Source organism: Magallana gigas, chromosome 4 (assembly GCF_963853765.1).
Source record: "Magallana gigas chromosome 4, xbMagGiga1.1, whole genome shotgun sequence".
NCBI lineage: Eukaryota > Metazoa > Mollusca > Bivalvia > Ostreida > Ostreidae > Magallana > Magallana gigas.
This window is the reverse complement of record NC_088856.1, coordinates 14,517,614-14,530,709: the sequence shown is the minus strand read 5'-3', so window position 1 is coordinate 14,530,709 and position 13,096 is coordinate 14,517,614. Positions and strand designations below refer to the sequence as shown.

The following is a 13,096-nucleotide window of genomic DNA, read 5'->3' as shown; positions in this document are numbered from 1 at the left end:
CGGTTTCCTTTTCTAAACATTCCCGTGATGCATTTTGATTTGTTTTTTTTCGTTTGCCCAAAGAGAAATTATTTTTATTTACTTTGAATAATTCTCACTTTGAAAGGAGACTGATTCTGCTAGTGTAAATAGGAGAATGTCCATAACTTTCTAAGATAAATGATTTGTATGAAAAAAATTTTGATACTGTAATTACAAAAAAATCGGACCAAGCAGCTTTAACAGCTTTAACAATATTCAAAAAATGTATGAAATATATCGTGTTTAGCTTGTTTAAGACATTCATCAAGTAAATAATATTATATAATATTTTCCGTATTCCATTCCATTCTGCTTTCCGTTCCGTTTTCCGTTCCGCGTTTTAGCAACACCCATTGAAAGAAACGTAAAAACCACCTTTTTGTGGCGCAAAACGAAAGTACTGTTCCCGACGTGGATACGTTTTACTGGTATGTTCTCTAAAACTTACACATTGTCATTTTTGATAACATTTGATATTTGTTGAAGTACTGATATGGTTTAATTTAAGTATATTATTCTTTTTATAGGCGTATATCAACAGAACCTTTTAAAGCAAAAATTTTTAAGCAGAAATTCCTATTTTGGATGGTCCATCTAAAAATGCGTCCTGCTCCTTGGAATAGTAAGTTGTTTTTTTTGTTCGTAAGCAAGAAGAGGTTATGTGTTTATGATTAATAATAACAAAGTCAAATTCATACATTTTGAATCTTTTCTTATCTTTTTTTAAATTTTGTTTAATTTGAAAGAGTTTGATTGCTGCAATGGTGGGTAGGCAAACATGCATTTCTTTATATATTTTTGTATCGTAATAATTCAGTCTTTATAATAGAGAAGTAAACTTTTAGAATATACTATGTTTGAAAAAAAGTTTAATGCATTTGAAACAAACAGACGTCGTAAGCCAGAATTATTAACAAATATAAACACCAATTTATATTCATCTTCTATGGAAAATATGCGATATCTATTTGAATTAATTTTAGAATAAGGTAAAGAATACAATATCTACATGGTCAAAAGTATTGCTTTAGGAATAAGAATAGATACCTGATCTCGTCATCAAGATTTTTATTTAAATTATGTTTATTTTATGTCATGTAATGATAATCTCCATTTTTTATAGTAATATTCTGCGTAGACTGTATTTTATTTATGTTTGGATCAACAACATCTGCCCCAAATCAGAAGGTTAGTATTGTCAAAAAATCTACATCATTGCAAGTAATAATTATGTTACAAAGTCGTTGTCTTTGAATATCAATTTCAATTCCATTACAAAAAATATAAATCTTAAAAACATCTAGAACTGCGGTTGACAAGAAATACAAAATACCAGCACATTTTCTGTAAAATCTATATTTAGGTAATAAATACAAAAAAGAGTAAATAAGTGTTAAGTCTTCTTTTAAGGAGATATACAACTATGCCATTGCTGTGCAGCCCGTTGACAACTGTCCAAATAATGAGTCGGAATGGCAAGTTGCTGCAGCAAGGGCTGGCTGTAGTGGAACACGTGGATACCACTGTGTCCCGGACAAATTCCATTCAAGGCTCATTGAGTTTTGCTACAACAAAACTCGTATTTTTGTACCTAAAGGTAAAGTGTCTTCATAATATATCAAATATTTTTTTTAAAAAGTTTAACTGTAATGAATGATGTTAAGTTTGAAAGAAAGTATAGACGAATTATAAATTTTCTGTTTTTGAGATTTTTTTTGTAATTTATAATAATTTATAATTTATAAAGTTTTAACTGCAAAGATCAAGTTGAGTGGTTTCAACATAGCTAAGCGATTGTTTGTAAACATTGGTATAAACAACATTATTTATTTAATAAATGTATAGAAAAAAATCATTCTCTTGTTAATGTTTAATAATTTACAAGAAGGTATCTATTAACAATACTCTATCTTAGGGAAAAGGAAATCAAGTTTTACCGCACTTCTTGTAATCTTGTTCATCGTTTTCTACTACATCTATCACCACTATAATGTTTCACACTATTACAACATATCACTTATTCAATATATTCCAGTTTTGAATGTAATTATTTCCATAGTACCAAAATCCCGCGTATTCAATTTGTTAGCACTTTTATGAAACCGTTTCAAACTACTCTGATACATTGTTTGATGTATTTTTTGTATAAATTGAAAACCTGACTATGATAGAAACTTGAACATATAAAAAATTACATGAATAAAAATTAGAAAAAATAAAGGAGTAAGAGTGGTTGAAAGTACATGGAAACACTTTAAATTAAAAAATTTCTTTAGCTTTCTTTTAAAGAATAAACTAGTATATTCTTAAAATAATATATTCTTTTTGACTATACTACGTACTAGCATGTCTTTGAGTTTACTTAAAATATGGATTCATACATTCTTATGTAACAGTTCATCATAAGTAATGGTACACTTTCTACTAATGAAAATTGAAAATGCTAAATTGTGGTTTAAAATAAATGTTCGTTTTAATTATCTCGATTTAGTGAAGCTCAAATAAGCTTCTGGTAACTTTTTTTCGGCGGACGTATGTCCAACCGTCTGCCTACTTAAAGCCAATTTTAGTCAAACTTGACATAGAGCATCTTCAGGTGAAAATTTAAAGTTTTGTTTAAATAAATGGCCTCAACCTCCTTCAAGGGAATAATATATTTTAGAATTACTAAGAAATTGTTCACTTCTATTCAACCCCCTGGGATAGGGTGCGGCATAAACAGGGTTATTTTTTTTTTACATCTGTATACTAGATAGGAAATATTTTTAATAATCTTAATAACCTCTGATAAACTATTTGGTTTGAAAAAAAAAAACACCGTGTAAGCATAGATGGATACACGTGAGAGATATGGCGCCAAGTCATCTTTTATTTTTCCTACTAATCTTAAATTCGCATTTCATATTTTTAAGAAAATTGTCTAGAACTTGCTTCAAATGGAGTTCTGAACTACGTCAAATGCCATGAGTTTACAAAGGGATGTCCAGAAAATCATTATTTTAGTAATGAAATATACAAATGTAAGTACCAGATTTCATAATGTTACTGTAGAAAATAAAATTAAACATAAAAACTTAATAAAAATCAATTGTGTCCTTATTCATTTATTTTTTCATGAAAATGAGAAAAACAAACATTTACTTTAAAACCTCAGAAAAATTTATTAACATTTACGTTCGATTTCAAAATGTCCAAGTGTTTTTTCTGTTAAACCAAAGCCAGTGTATTTTACATGCATGATGTACCATTTTGCATGAAATGTTCTTGTCATTTTCTTTTAATTTAGATAGCAATTCAGATTACATACTGAAAATTTCAATTTTCAGACCCTTTCTGTCTAAGTTTGGCTTTCCAATGTTTCACTTCGGACATCAAATGCCTGGATCAAAAGTAAGATACACAACACACATCGAAAAAATATTATATTAATAATCATATTTGTTTGTATCTATTTATTTGGTTGAATATCCTCAAAACCCAGTAGTTAAATAATTCGTTTCGGAAATCGCAGATGACTTGTTTGAATCAACCCAGCACATTTCTTCAAATTTACTTAATCTTAATTATTTTAAACGTAATTTATATCCCAAGTTGCACATTTTTCGCATATTTGCCATATATTGTTTATGCATCATGCTACCTATCACAATAAATTTCCTTCTGATTTAGAAAACAATTTCAATGTGTAGTGAGCCATATTTCATGATTTGAATAAAATATTTTTATATTTAGGAAGCTACTCCGTTGGAATAGTTTAGATCACAATGTCCTTAATAAATAACATGATAATCATTTTGTTTTTGAAAGATTTAGCTGAATTGTTGAGACAAGTAGATTATTAACGCACTTTCCTTTCTGGCTTCATTGATATTGATTTACGAAACTAAGAGCATAGACTTTTCCTTGATATTAACGGCTTTATAAAAGTAATTTTTGAAGTAACAAAAAACTAAGGTTTTTAGCTCACCTGAGTAGAAGTGAGCTTTTCTGATCAAGATTTATCCATTGTCTGCCGTCGTTCTCAGTGTTGTAAGCTTTTCACATTTTCATGTTTTTTATTTTTATGATGGCCATGTCCTATTTAAGGGGAGATAGTTTAGAATATGAGCAAATTTGTTGATATTTTTCAAAAATCATCTTCTCAAAAACCATTAGCTAGAAAGGTTCAGGTTTGTGTGGAAACAGTCTCAGGTAGTGGAGATCAAGTGTGTTCATATCATGGTCCTTATGGGTTGGTTGAGGCCTAAGTGGGGAATGAAGTTTACAAAGGAATGTATAGATAAAATCTTAATATATCTTCTAAAAGGGGAGGTTAGTCAAAAATATATTTTGTTTATATAAATAAAGTGGTTAAAAGTATCATATGTGGTCATACTTTTTGAAAATAAACTACATAATTAAGCTCCAATGCACGCTTGAAGTTAGAGAATTCGTACTTACTGGAGGCTGACGTATTAAAGATTTCTTTTGAATTCCCCCCCCCCCCCCCAAAAAAAAAATATCTATTTCGGTTTGGTTAACATGTACAATGTACATGATGCTCTGAATAATGATTCATTTTTTTCTGTTACTCACGTAATCGACTGAACAAAATTGATAGTGTTAAGGTGCACGTGTCAATTTAAAGAATTACTGTAAATTCCTAATTAAACGCCAGGAATTCATATCCGCGTAAAATCGCGAGAAGCACCATTCGCGGTTTAAAAATCATGTCATTATTTTCTGAGAGTTGGGAACTATAAGATCTAGAAATGTGGATAAATTTTCCGCGTTTGCGATTTTATATTTTTGCGATTTGATACAAAACAGCGGGATCGCGGAAATAAGTACTCGCGCAATATAAGGAATTTACAGTAATACGTGTAGGCATAAATATATGTATCTTTATTAAATAAATGACAGCTGTAAACCTGCTGCCATTCAAAGTTAAAAATGACCTAATTATTTATTATTTTAACTCAAGTTCTTCGGCAACTGAGTAAGTATAGTATAATTGTAACCAGGAAATACTAGTACATTCTCTAAAGTCGGAATACCATGGTGAAATAACGACAGCAGACAATTTCTACGTGTGGAAACATTCTTAGGTACCGTAAAATCAAATATGTTTAAAACCATAGTCCCCGGCGGTTGGGAGGATTAAATATAAATATTTTTATAAGAAAAAAGCAACACTAACTGCAAAACGTGTTAGTGTTGCTTTTTTTCTTTTATTAGATTTTTACCGGACACTGAGAAAATACTTTTGTGATATATATATATATATATATATATATATATATATATATATATATATATATATATATATATATATATATATATATATATATATATATATATGAAGATAAAGAGAACAATCTTTTAAAATCATCTGGAAAAGTATTGAGCTAAAAAAGCTTAAACTTGTGTTAAAGCATAGGTTGTGCAGATTAAAGTTTGATCAGACCATAATATCCTTGAGAAAAGTAGGGCCACAAAGATCGGGTTTTTTTTAAATCACTACTTATTCAAAGGAAAAGAGAAAAATCTTCTTACAAATACTAAAACAACAGAAGGGGCTTAGTTTGTACCATAAAACTATGTGGATAAAAATTGATAGAAATAATTACTTTTTGCGCAAGATCTACTATCCTTTTTCGTCAACATATTTTGAATTTGTTGATAGTTGATACTGAAATCTGATCTATCGGAAAACAACTACATAAAAATTATATTCTAAAAGAAAAACCAATACATGTACATTATAAAATATGCAATATATCTGATGTATAGATTTCATCAGCTTTTGTTGTTCAGTTGAGCAATGTGGCCTATGGGCTTCTTGTTTTAATAATAAAATTCATTGGACTATGGGATATAAAATGGAAACATGTTAAAATAATAGAATGTGGATTTTTTTTTCTTCAAATCATTCATTTTGGTTTTTTGGTTAAATAAAGTTTATTAATTTCAAAGATACAAACTTTATTATAGAAATGATTCTACCTAACATGTGTTCGATCTTTAATGTACAAAAAATCAAGTGTATACAGTTTTGAAATCATTTTTTTATCTTTTAAGTAGAATACATGTATCTTTACCTTATTATGCTTAACAAGAATAAAAATGATTTCTGTGCTATTTAAAAGATGACTATTAATATAATAAGTGGCCTACTTTCAACATGGACCTGAATTTAAGATGTTCATTTATAATACTTTTTGTCTTTAAATACATGTAAGTAGGAATTATTTAAAATGTATTCTAGATTTGATTGTTTCATTATTAATTATATGAAGAATTAGCAATGACTATGTCATATATTGATAGGTTTAAAGAACAGCAGAACAATGTAAGGCATCCAGACTGTACAACAATTGACAGTGAAGGAAAGTTACCCCTTGAAATAATTGTAGCATTGATGTCGATAGTGTTCGTTCTTTTTTTTGGTGTTCTCTTTTTGTTTTTATGGATATATAGTAAAAAGATTGAGAAGTTAAAGATAGGTAAGTAACATTTTCTAACAATGGAGAACAGTTATTTCTAATTCTTCTTCTTCTAAACTATGCTTACTATTTTTCATAAAATCTTATTGAAAGTTTTCTTAGAAATTGTTTTCACCAAGACCTACTTTTTATATAGTCTATATATATTGTATTTGACGACATGAAGCTGATTTGATCAGAGTTGTGCCTATAACTGCTCATGGGAACGATGAGGCTCCTTGTCTCATGTTTCATTTTATAACTGTTTATAAACTCATTAAATTTCATTTTTTTATCCAGACAATTATTGCAGGACAATTTTACAATTTTGCCCTATCAAATTAACTATTGCAAAACCGTCGAACATTTATTTTCTTTTTACTTTATAGAATTACAAAAAATAAAGAATTTATAGTTGATTTTTATACTTGTTGCAATAGTAGGTGATTTTTCCTTTTTATTATTTTAATGTTCAGTTCAGTCGAGTTTTAGCTTTTTTTTATCGATTGATTCACATCATTTAGTACATGTTTCAAATCTTGATCAATGAATTGTAACTGATATCAAATGAATTGATACACATTAAGACCAAGCTTAACTGCTCAGTGATCATGCTATTGTTGCAATAATTATTTGGTTATAATTGGCAATAATTAGTCATTAACTAACCATTGTCGCATCTAGGGTTGAAAGAATAAACCGGTGTCTATTTAAACGAATGAAAGCTATGTAAATGAATGAACTTCTGTAAGAAAACAGTTACATTAAAATGATATTCTAAAATAAATACCAATACATTATAAAATCTGCAATACATCCCGATTTATAGATTAATGAACAGGATGGGTCACATCGCTAATCTCAGTAACAATAGCTATCATAAAATCAGTTTCTTGACAATGTAGTAGAATAAAAAGTGTTTACGACAGATTTTAAAGTTTCAACCCCATCCTTCCCTCGAAAATCATGCTTTTGACAATATAATGCTTCACTTTCTAAGAATGCTTCTGTTGAATTATACCTTTCCTTTGCAAATTGTGAGGAAGGTTTTTTCTATAAAAATTTGGGCCCCCTTCTTATTGTTGCTCCACTACACTCCCAAATCAGAATCTAAACACTTAAATCTACAATACCTGAGGATGCTTACACACAAGTTACAGCTTTTCTCACCGAAAGGTTTTTGAGAGGATTGTATTTAAGATTACTTTTCATATGTTACTTTGCATTCATCACGATAAAGAAACAACTTATTTATAAAATTTTCAAAAAACAGTCGGCGTCTGCCTATAAAAAAAAATATGAATTAATCTCGACATCTTTCTTTCTAATTTTCTTCAGTCAATTCTTATTTACTGTATCTTATTTCAGATTATGCTTCTATGGAACAAGAAGAAATGGGTAAGTATATTATGCAGATTAAAACGCTTACACCATCTATACAATTGATTTAGAGGGATTAAAAAGGAGAGTCAGTGTTAACATAATATATTATTTAACAAATTTATTATAATTTCAGTTGAAAAAAGACCAGCCGTTGGAACATCGGGTAAATGATTTTTTTATCAATCTAATACTAATTCAATTTTTAAAAATGCTCCACCGTCCGTTTCATGTCACAATTTAAAGTTGATTTAAAGTTGATTTTTATACTTGTTGCAATAGTAGATGATTTTTCCTTTTTATTATTTTAATGTTCAGTTCAGTCGAGTTTTAGCTTTTTTTTCATCGATTGATTCACATCATTTAGTACATGTTTCAAATCTTGATCAATGAGTTGTTGCTCATACCAAATGAATTGGTACATATTAAATCCAAGCTTGACTGTTCAGTGATCATGCTATTGTTACAATAATCAGTTGGTTATAATAATTAGTTATTAACTAACCATTGTCGCATCTAGGGTTGAAAGAATAAACCGGTGTCTATTTAAACGAATGAAAGCTATGTAATGAATTAACTTCTGTAAGAAAACAGTTACATTAAAATGATATTCTAAAAGAAATACCAATACATTATAAAATCTGCAATATATCCCGATGTATAGATTAATGAACAGGATGGGCCACATCGATAATCTCAGCAACAATAGCTATCATAAAATCAGCTTCCTGACAATGTAGTAGAATAAAAGGTGTTTACAAAAGATATTTAAAATTTCAACCCCATCCTTCCCTCGAAAATCATGCTTTTGACAATATAATTCTATACTTTCTAAGAATGCTTCTGCTAAGTTATACCTTTCCGTTGCAAATTGTGAAGAAGGGTTTTTTTTATAAAAATGTTGACCCCTTCTTATTGTTGCTCCACCACACTCCCAAATCAGAATCTAAACACTTGAATCTACAATACCTGAGGATGCTTACACACAAGTTACAGCTTTTCTCACCGAAAGGTTTTTGAGAGGATTGAATTTAAGATTACTTTTCATATGTTACTTTGCATTCATCAGGTTAAAAAACAACTTATTTATAAAATTTTCAAAAAACAGTCGGCGTCTGCTTACCAAAAAAAACCGCAGAAACAATCTCGACATCTTTCTTTCTAATTTTCTTCAGTCAATTCTTATTTACTGTATCTTATTTCAGATTATGCTTCTATGGAACAAGAAGAAATGGGTAAGTATATAATACAGGTTAAAACGCTTACACCAGCTATACAATTGATTTAGAGAGAATACAAAGGAGAGTCAGTGTTAACATAATATACTATTTAATAAATTTATTATGATTTCAGTTGAAAAAAGACCAGAAGTTGGCATATCGGGTAAATGTTGTTTTTTTATTAATCTAATACTATTTTAATTTTTAAAAATGCTCTACCGTCCGTTTCCAGTCACAATTTTGTTTGCATACAGTTTTTAATTTTTTAGAATTAAACAAATCATCGTTTAGTATTCGATATGTGTTGTAATGTTGATTTGCAATAATTATAATCATGGAGACCAGCAAGTTGCTAAAGATTTTTTTATTAAAAGACATACATGGAACTTCCTTTTAATTGAACAAATATGCAATATCCAAACTATCCCCTAGACAATGATTGGAAGTTCTGTAGATTCGTTCTAATTTTTACATTTAATGAAGTACAGTTACAGTATGATTGGTAGTATGATTAGTAGTGTCACGTTGATGTGCAATAACGTTTTAGTTTTTATTTTAATTCTGGGGTTTAAAGGGCAACAGAAATAGCTATAGAGGGAACGGTCATTAAATAGATTTACATAAAACACTTCATCTCATGATCGTCAAGCCATTGCCATATATCTCTTTATAAGCTCATTGATATAAATTGTTTAATAATATGTGTGATATGCTCAATATTAAACGGAGGCAAAATACAACTTAAACCCGGGTCATTTAGTCAACTGCTAATATGATGACTTAACTATATGTGAAACAAAGAAAAATAGAAACAAGAAGACGATGAACCTCATATGATAAAAATATGTTATTCAACCCTTAGGTTAGCTGAACTAAATTGTTTCACACTTTTACTACGTGTACTTGATATCCATGAATTCACTTTTTATTGCTACAAGTGTATAGAATATGTGCAGTGCGATTTTAAAACTATCAGTCTTTTTAAAAAAAAAAAAATAACCGATATGAATAAACACTTTTTTTACAGATGATCTACAGGTGTTAGGGAAAGTTGAGGGCGAGCTTGTCTTTGAAGACATATATCTCTCATCGCTGTTAAGGAGACATTGTCGAAATGGTGTCTTTAAAAATTTTATATATTTGTTTGAGACGATAATAATGAAAAAGAAAAACAATGAATATGACGTTCACCTTCTAAAAATTCTATCATCACGTGACGAAGACGGTTATACTTTATTGCATTGTGCAGCAGAGGGAGGTTCTGTGGATATTTTCAAAGCTTTGACAAAGGCAATGGAAGAGATTAATATGTGCGTCAAAATGAAGGACAAAATAAAGATTGACGATACAACATATAATGGACGGTCAGTCTTGCATCTTGCCTGCATGAACAAACACCGCACTTTATGTAGACAGTTATTGATTGATGAGCGATATAAAGATCTTCTTCTTTACAAAACCTCAGTACAAGACTGGAATGCAGCGCATTTTGCTGCTATTGGAGGAGACATAGATATAATGGATAATCTCGAAAAAAATAATTTGGACATCAAAGTTGAAACGAAAAATGGATTGACTATTCTTGATATTGCTTGCATACATAATAACACAGAAATGTGTAAAGATCTAATAAACCGTAGGAACTTAAGACTTCCTTTAGACAAATCTGATGCACGCGGATGGACAATCGCGCACTTTGCAGCAATGGTTGGAAATACAGACATATTTGATAATTTGATCGCAAAAAATATTAAAATGGTGAAAACCAAAAACCAAAAAAAACATTTTGCATATATGTTGTGAATATGGAAACGAGGATCTCTGTATAAGAATATTGAAGCATTTTGGCAAAATGGTGTATGACAAAGATGATGAAGACTGGAATATGTTACATTATGCCGCAAAAGGAGGAAATCTGGTAGTATTCAAGAAAATAGAAACGTTCTTTAATGGACGTCTATGCGAAGCAACTCGTGACGAAAGAACAGTTCTACATATAGCTTGCATCAATAACAGAGTTGAAATCTGCCGATACATATGTAATAAAAAACTATATAAAAGCATTATTAATAGCAGGGGTGAATTTAGAGATTGGACAGCAGCTCATTACGTCGCTATTGAAGAAAGTCATGACGGAACAGAGAATCTTATTCGTATTTTAGTAAACGGAGGAATAGATTTGTATGCTACTACAGTCGATGGACTCACTGTGCTGGGAGTAGCATGTGAACACCGAAATAGAAACCTCATCAACTTCTTGTTAAACGAATATTATGAGTTATTGGGGGTAGGGAAAAAATATTTAGAAACCGCAGCTAAAGCCTCGAATGATAAGTATATTGAAGCTAGAATTAAGGAAGCTTTACAAAATTACCACGGAAAAATAGTCAATGTAGAAGTTCCGCCAGAGGATGATGGCACTAATATCAGATTTGCAAGAAAACAAGTATCGGAAGAAAATGTTGCTATTCCAGCAGAAGAAGGCAGAGATAGCGCGTTTGCAACAGAACAAGGATCGGAAGAAAATGAAGCTCTACTAGTACTTGGATGATAAACTTTCCAATTTTTATTTTACTAAATTTTCTTTTCACGTTTATTAGGCGAAATATTCAACGTATTTAAAAGTGTGCTAGTGAATGACCCAAAAGCAAAAGAAGACAGATAAGACATAGAGAAGACAGACCCCCACCCCCAAATGTTTACTATTATAATATCAAATGCGTAGAGAATCAATTGCTACATGTAATACCTATTTCGGCTGGTTTGTCTGTCATATTAAGATCTTCATTTAAAAGGCATCTGCATTTCGCACTTAAAACATTGTAAACATTCTTCACTACGTGTAGGGTTATAATATTCATTCTTTTCTAGTTCAACTATATTGTGTGTATTCCTGGTAAGAATGACTCGTCTTATCAAAACAATTTAATAGGATGTGTTGATATGCGTGAATTTGTTGTTATTAATTTTGCTTTAATACTTTGCATTTCTTTACTTGTGAGTTTTTTTAGTCACTGAAGTAACGCTGTATATTCTAAACAATGACGGGAACATTTTGTACAAGTGAATACTTATGACAGTGTTTTCATCCAATTCCCATAGCGACTACCTTATTCGTAAATCAAAAATATTGATTTATGAAAAATGAATGCGATAATTTGTTGCGTATATATAGGATCTCTCATGACTTGCGATGGTATATGATTTTTCAATGATTTTTATCCAATGAGTTGTGTGTTTTAGAAAACGAGTTGGATAAAAATCATACCATCGCAAATCATGAGATATTCTTTATATCACATGTTTTACCACAAGATAAACCTCATCTTTTGGTAAACCTCAATCTTTCTGTAAACATTATAATTATGAGCCGCACAACACATTCACTACAAGACGTCGACAACTTTATGCATGAAAGAAAGTTTATTAAAGATAAACAAAAAAAACTTCATTTTCTATTATATTTTTATCAATTTACAAAAAAAAACTGAAAAAGCATTAAATGCTGCACATTTATAACAGTTACTGTACGCTTTTCAACAGAATTATTTGGTTACTTTTTTCATTCTATGTCAATATAATCTGCTAAAGCTATGTAATGTTTAATTATTACGTCACGTGGCGTAAGAACACACAGTGGAATATCAAAAATTTATCCAATGAGTGATATCCACCGAATATATAAGATAACATGTGATAACTATTATATACTTGAGTCCATCACAGTTTATATGAAAATCAGTAAAAAAAAATCTATTAAGGCCTAATCGTTTTCATCAATTTTATTTTTTTAGATTTGGCAAGAAAATAATACATTTTTATTCAATAGAGCTCTGTTTAAACAGATCCTTTTAATCTGTCATTGTAATTTGTAAAAAATCGTTAGCAGATTTTTACGATTCATAGTATATGACTTGAATGTTATTTATGTCCTTTTTTCCATTTTCAACAACCTCGTAATGATATTTGATTATTCCTGTGTTAAACCAGTTTTAAGTGTAATTAATAGAA

The 13,096-nt window shown here is 29.8% G+C and overlaps 2 long non-coding RNA genes and 1 pseudogene across 3 annotated transcripts; all 3 read left to right on the top strand.

The window, feature by feature from the left end:
- The first annotated feature begins 398 nt into the window (after nt 1–398).
- Nucleotides 399–6,489, top strand: LOC136274489 (uncharacterized). 2 transcript variants are annotated; one of them, XR_010712849.1, is made up of 6 exons: nt 399–449; nt 549–643; nt 1,145–1,618; nt 2,934–3,041; nt 3,348–3,411; nt 6,331–6,489. It is a non-coding gene; the product is annotated as an uncharacterized lncRNA (long non-coding RNA). The 2 variants fall into 2 exon arrangements; XR_010712848.1 differs by lacking the exon at nt 399–449 and having other exon boundaries at nt 477–643.
- Nucleotides 6,490–7,447: 958 nt separating this feature from the next.
- Nucleotides 7,448–9,100, top strand: LOC136274488 (uncharacterized). The gene is made up of 3 exons (XR_010712847.1): nt 7,448–7,883; nt 8,002–8,031; nt 9,071–9,100. It is a non-coding gene; the product is annotated as an uncharacterized lncRNA (long non-coding RNA).
- A 770-nt stretch (nt 9,101–9,870) lies between these two features.
- On the top strand, nt 9,871–11,767 carry LOC136274487 (putative ankyrin repeat protein RF_0381; annotated as a pseudogene).
- Nucleotides 11,768–13,096: the final 1,329 nt, after the last annotated feature.